The sequence below is a fragment of the Chiroxiphia lanceolata genome, chromosome 10 (assembly GCF_009829145.1).
Source record: "Chiroxiphia lanceolata isolate bChiLan1 chromosome 10, bChiLan1.pri, whole genome shotgun sequence".
In the NCBI taxonomy this organism is placed as follows: Eukaryota; Metazoa; Chordata; class Aves; order Passeriformes; family Pipridae; genus Chiroxiphia; species Chiroxiphia lanceolata.
Window position 1 is genome coordinate 24,703,809 of NC_045646.1, and position 6,000 is coordinate 24,709,808.

Here is a 6,000-nt window from a genome sequence, read left to right on the forward strand (position 1 = left end):
TTTGCCTGGCAGGAGCATTTCAGTGTTCCCCTGTCTCTCTTGTCTGACCATTCTGTCCAGCAAAACATTGTCTGCCCAAAAGCTGGCTATACAGAGCAACCACATTTCAAAATCCCAGTATGGAAAGAAGTCTCCCTTTCAGTCCACCCCTCAGTTTTCCCTAACAAGGGGCCCATCTCCATTTTCCAGCTTTCCCGTTCTCAGATCTTCACTCCTCAGTTTCTGAACACGTGCTTTGCTCATGTATCTCCAGGCTTCCCCAGCATCCATAGCACAGCTGCCAGTCGCTGAGCCCCGGCTCCCCTCTCATCTCCTGCTGTCTTGCAGATGCTTCTGGTGGTGGGATTTTATCGCTGTTCCTTTAAGCACTTACATTGTTTTAATATGACCACTTGAGCACTCAAAGAAGTATAACTTACTCTGTGTGTTGCAATTAGCTGCTTGCTTTATTTTCCCTGTTTTCTAAAGAAGAATAAAGAAAACATGGAACAATTCAAGGTCATGGAAGATTTACCTCTGCTTTCTGTAGCACTCTGAAAATATTTATTTAGGTACCTTAGGCTAGGGATTGCAGAGGAGCTAAAAAGTTGGGCCTCTGCTGGAGCATGCACTGCAATGCAATAGGAGCTGAGTGCTGAAGGCCCTGAGAGGCTCTGGAATTCTGAGCAGTGTGAAACTGTGTTAAATAGTTGTCTTTGATATAACTGGAGTGATATGAAGGATTGGCTTTACCTCTGAGCAGACAGCAACTGAACCTGGTGAGAGATTTAAGTACTGTTGATAATATATTGTCTGTGTTAAGGCACTCCTTAAAAACGGACATACAGAGATTTTGGCCTGGTAGTCATATGCTGGCCACAAGCTTTCGGAAATGATTTCTGAATGTCACGTTCAGCAAGTTCCTTTTGCAATGCTGGGGCTCAAATTACCTGTTGTAATCAAATTGCCTGAACAATTGAAAGTGCTTTAAAATAACTTAAAATGTATAAATATAATTTTCTGACATTTGGGCTTAAATAAGAGCTCCCTTGCATGACAAGTTTCATTCCAGAGTGAATTTTTACTACCGAGTTATAAACCCCTGGAGTAGCAGTTTCTAATAAAAATTCTGCCAGACTTGTAATGATAACAGCACGAGTGGTGCTGCTGTAATAAAGAGAAAAAGGGAATCATCAGACTCGCAGCTTAAATTATTTTTTTTTATATAGTAGGCCTTTGAGAGAGGATCCAATGCTGATGATATTCATGGCGTACTGCTAAGAGTTATAAAATTGTTGACAAATATATAGTCCTTTTACAGAATACCAAAAAAAAGAAATATTTTTCATTTGGCAATTCAAGAGTTGCTGGTGACAAAGGAGCCAGTGAACATTAAGTCTTGAAATTATTTATTATGAACACCACATCTCACAAAAAAAAAGCGCATGAGCAATATTAGAAAGCATCTGAGTGGAAAAAATGATTATTTTGTTATTCAGTGCCTGCGTTGCAGGACATTTTTCATGTTAGTTATCTGTGGCACTACACACTGTTGGGAGAAACTGTTTTTTGTCTGTTGAAGAGTTGTTTACAGGGCACAATCCTAACTCGAGGAAGCTGAGTTGGAATGGTGTTCAGTAGGCTTAGGCAGATATGTTGAAGCTGTTTTGATCCCACTCAGAGTTTCTGGGTTTAGTACTGCCCAGTGCCTCCCAAGGCCTGGAAGGCAGCACGGGAGAGGTGGATGACGCCAGTTCCAGGAAGGCAGTGAGGTGATGGTGAGCCCTGGTCACACTGCTCTCCCACCACGTGTGAGCTGCAGCAAAACTGCTTCCTTGGTCTGCCTGGCTTGTGCTCTGTCACTGTGGATCTGCTGGCCACGGGTTAAGGCAAGAAGAGAGTTTTGGATCTGGCAATTCTGAGAGTGTTTGCATGCAAAGTCTTCCAGGAGCAGCTCTGGCCCCTGCACAGCCTGTGGTTCACCTCTGCGTGCCAGGGAGGCAGAGTGTGTCCTAGGGGAAGGGCTGGTGGGAATTTGTACTCTCCCAGCTGCCTGCCCAGTGTCTCCAAGCATTTTAGCACTTCCCTTCCTGGGGGTTGGGGGTGGGTGACAGGGGCTGCTCGGTGTCCATAGAGCTGTGGGTGCCTCCCTCTCTTGTGCAGGGCCAGAGTGTCTGCCAGGGGCAGTCAGGGGGGCTGTGAGGAAGAGGGGAGAAATGCTGTGGTCACAGATGTTCAAAGGCAGGCAGTTGGTGGGGTGTGGGTGTGAGGAGGTCCCAGGGGTGTCTCAGGTGACACACAGGAGCATTAGAAGGCACTGCCTGAAGCAGCAGTTACATCCTGGGGGGAAGCTGCTGGCTGTGAGGCTCTTTTAGTACCCTTGGAAGTTATCTACAGCACTCAGATTTCACTGTGACACGTTTCTCAAAGCCCATCACAAACAGAACATAAGCTTCCTTGGATCTGGTTGTTTGGGAAATTGATAGAAGGCAGCACAGTGGTTTAACTGTTGAAATGACATCCTAAAGACAGGCTTGGGAAACAAACCTCCTGCTGTTTCTGGAGAAGATGTAGCTGTTCAGTGATGCTGTGAATTTGCCCAACTTTGTCTGAAATTAGAGCATAACATCTTTTTGGGTGCTTATTTTTGAATGCTTCAAAAAACCAACCTAACACCTGTACATTTCACTTTGGGTTCTCTTTTTTCGATTTTCCACTTGTTGTGGGTACCTCAACCACAGAAATTATATAACCAAACCTGTTCTTTCTGTCTGCCTAGGCAGGTGTGTGTGTCTGAGCTGCATAGAATCTGGACAAGGATTTAAAATGAAAATTTGTTGTCTTCTGTGACTAATTCTACTCTTAAAAGACTATTGACACTATTGGCTGTTTTTCTTGGGTATTTTCTGTTTGCAGGAGCACTGTGTAATGTATTCAGGCAGGTAATGACCTATTGTACTGCTGCAGCTTCTAATAAATTCCCAGAATCCAACACTTACTTGGTTTGGAGGTCCTGCTCCTTATGATAATGCCCTGTCTGTCTTCAGGTTCTGTGTGTCTGCAGGGTAGCAGAAGTGAAAAACATTGAGCCAAGTGCTTGGTGCTTGTGGGGGTTGGCTGGATGTTGCTTTCTAGCCAGGCCAGTAGCTGAAAGGCATTAATGTTCAGAATCGATGGTTTCCTGCAATGAAAATAAAGAGTAGGTTTGTTAATGAGCAAAATCAACCTTATTTTAATTACAACATCTCTGGCTGCCAATGTGGTTTAAATATAATTATTTTTAGTTAAAATATTCTCCCTGGGTATGCCAGGTCCATTCCCTTTTCTGTCCTATTCCATTTCCTGACTTAGATCCAGTATATCACAGAACTTTGGGAGTGTTGTTTATGAAATGAGTGAGCTGTGAGGCAGAGACCACAGCAAGGGGGAAATGTAAGGGCAGGGCTGAGCCAAGGTTTTGGCTGAGGGGGGCACACCTGAACTGGGCCTAAAACACAGAGGAGCAGTGTATCCAAGTATACAGGAACAGAGACTAATGGTGTTTAAACCTTTTTGTACATTATAGACATCTGAATTTAAGGGCTGCTGTTGAACTCAATTTATGTATATATTTATTTACTGTATTAACTCTGGGTAATTTCCTAGGAAAGGGAAAAAATAGGGCTTTGAAAATCAAGGCTAAATCTTTGACAAAGGTGTCCTTGGAACTATTTTCTGATACTGGAAAAGGGGAACACTTTACAGAGTACCTTCAAGCTGTTACAAATTTCCATGAAGTATAGTTGGGTGGGGGTTTAGGTTGGAATTTTTCTTGTAGCACATGCTCATTTGGCAGTTTGCAACTCTGCTAATAACTCTGCCAGTGTGTCTGGTATTAATACTCTGTCTATAAAAGCGATATAATAATCTTGTTACGTCTTGGTCTTCTGTAAGGATTGCCCAAATACATTTCTGTTGAAATGCCCCTGGGCTTTATTTCCTCTCTGGCACGATTCTCAAAACATCCACATGTGGCAGCACGGTGGGGACACAGAGATGGAACATCCATTTCTGGGCTGCCAGGAAGCTCATTCCATCCATCATCCCCCTGTAACAAACATACAAAACCAGCATAAAAACAACTGATGAGGGATGTTTGCTTGAAGAATGAAAAGGGTAAATATGGAGAAAAAGACACCTGGTGAGAAGTAGCCTTGGAATATCTGGCCCCATACCCAAGGACAGGGCTGGATGTCCTATCCCCCCTCAGCATCTGACAGGGAGGACTGGCCCCAGGAGCATGTGGGGCATTCTGGGCAGTGTCATGTGCTTGTACAAAGCTTTGAGACAGCTCAGCCTGAGTCTTCAGCCTTGAAGCTTGGAAGTGCTCATCCTCCCATGCAGAAGGAGGAAGATTTAAGGGGAAGCCAGCATCCCATCTAGGCTGCCTGCACGAGTGCTGGTGCCTGACACCCTGGAGTAGGCAGTCTGGGATAATGTGTGTTAGCAGACTGCTCCTCCTGAATGACATATTTGCAACCCACTGGAAATCCTCATGCAGGAATGTTTCTCCTTCTAAAGTTCGTTAGTGCTAGAACTATTTGTAGAAACTTGCACTTAATCAGCTCATAGCAAGTTCCAGAGGAAAGTTACTCCATCTTATGCCTGGCTTGCACCCAAATAAATGCCAAGAAAACCTGCTTCCTTCTGCAGTGGAAGGAGCACACACAGTCAATTCCTAGTGCAGTAAGGCGATGCAATTTAACACAAACACTTAACCATAGCTCCAGTCCTGAAATCTTCCACTTCTCTTGCAGCAATTAAAGAGGTGATGAAAAGGAGGGAAAACCCATCAGTTTTTCATGGGAAGGTCACATCAAATGCATATGTGTGCTCTGCCCAGCAAATTCTCATCTCTGAAAGTGCTGCTGCATGTGGAGCTCTCCTCTCTTCTTGCAAGACTTAGATCTAGCATACCAGCAAAATTCATTCCAGGCCACCCTCAGAGGTAATGATATGCGTAGTATTTCAATTTGAGAACACACAAATGACCTCCAAAAAGTGAGAAACCAACTAATTAAAACCAAAAGTTGGATTCTCACCCCCTGTTTTCAACTGAGACTGCAAATGAGGAAGAGTATTTCAGGGTCAGACTCTGGTCAGTCCTACAGACCTTGACTGTATGAGAGCAGCAGCTGTGAAACGGGGAGGGGAATTGCCCTTTGGTGCTTTAGAGAGGTAATGTGGAAAATGAGGGGTAACTGATAGGCCAATTTCTATTGGTTTTTTTCTCTCCAGATGCTAATCCTGCAGCTCTTTACTCACATGAGTAGTAGAAGGAGATGGTATGTTGTGAATCAAACATCAAATAGCTATTTCTTTAGGCCTGCCATGACTTGCCTGAGCATGACCTTGAACCAGTCAGCCACGTTCAGCTCCCTGAGTTGGTTCTCACTTCCCTAATTGTCAGTAAAGGATAGGAAGGAACTATGTCCATTTTCCTGGCTGCTGCAGTGCAGACTGCATGATGTCCAACATGCAGTTTAGATCCCTCCAGTTCTAGCAGGATCTGTGTACCCAAGGAGTATTTCCAGCAGTTTCCAAGTATTTAACAGTATTTGTTTTTCTGGGAGATGAGATTTAAGGGAAGGCGACAACTCCAGCTCTGGATTTTTCTGTCACTCTGACTTTTCATAGGCAGATTAAGCCAAGGTTTAAGTCAATTTATCTGGCTTTCAGCTGGCAGGGAGGTTATAACCCCCACTCAGTGAATTTAACATTTATTACACTGAATTTCATGTCGTTGTTTTAGCCCAGTCAAGTCTGATCCACGTTATTCCACAGTTGTTCACAGTGATGCTTTATTTACCATCTGGAGCAACTTAGTATCAACAAACTGTGTTTTTCACATACTTTTTTGAAACTTTTGCGAACTTTTATGAAAGTTTTGAAGAACCCAGATATCAGTATGTGTCCTTTTGGGGAACTCCTGGTGATTTCCTGGCTGCAAGGAATGGCCAGTTCTTACTCAGTTTTCTGTCT

General features: G+C 43.9%; 1 long non-coding RNA gene across 1 annotated transcript in view; it reads left to right on the forward strand.

The window, feature by feature from the left end:
• LOC116791643 overlaps positions 1 to 4,849 on the forward strand; it is a 90,482-nt gene extending 85,633 nt beyond the window's left edge. The window contains exon 6 of the long non-coding RNA XR_004358806.1: positions 4,776 to 4,849. This is a non-coding gene — a long non-coding RNA (uncharacterized LOC116791643). The remainder of the gene's footprint in view (positions 1 to 4,775) is intronic.
• The last annotated feature ends 1,151 nt before the right edge of the window (positions 4,850 to 6,000 follow it).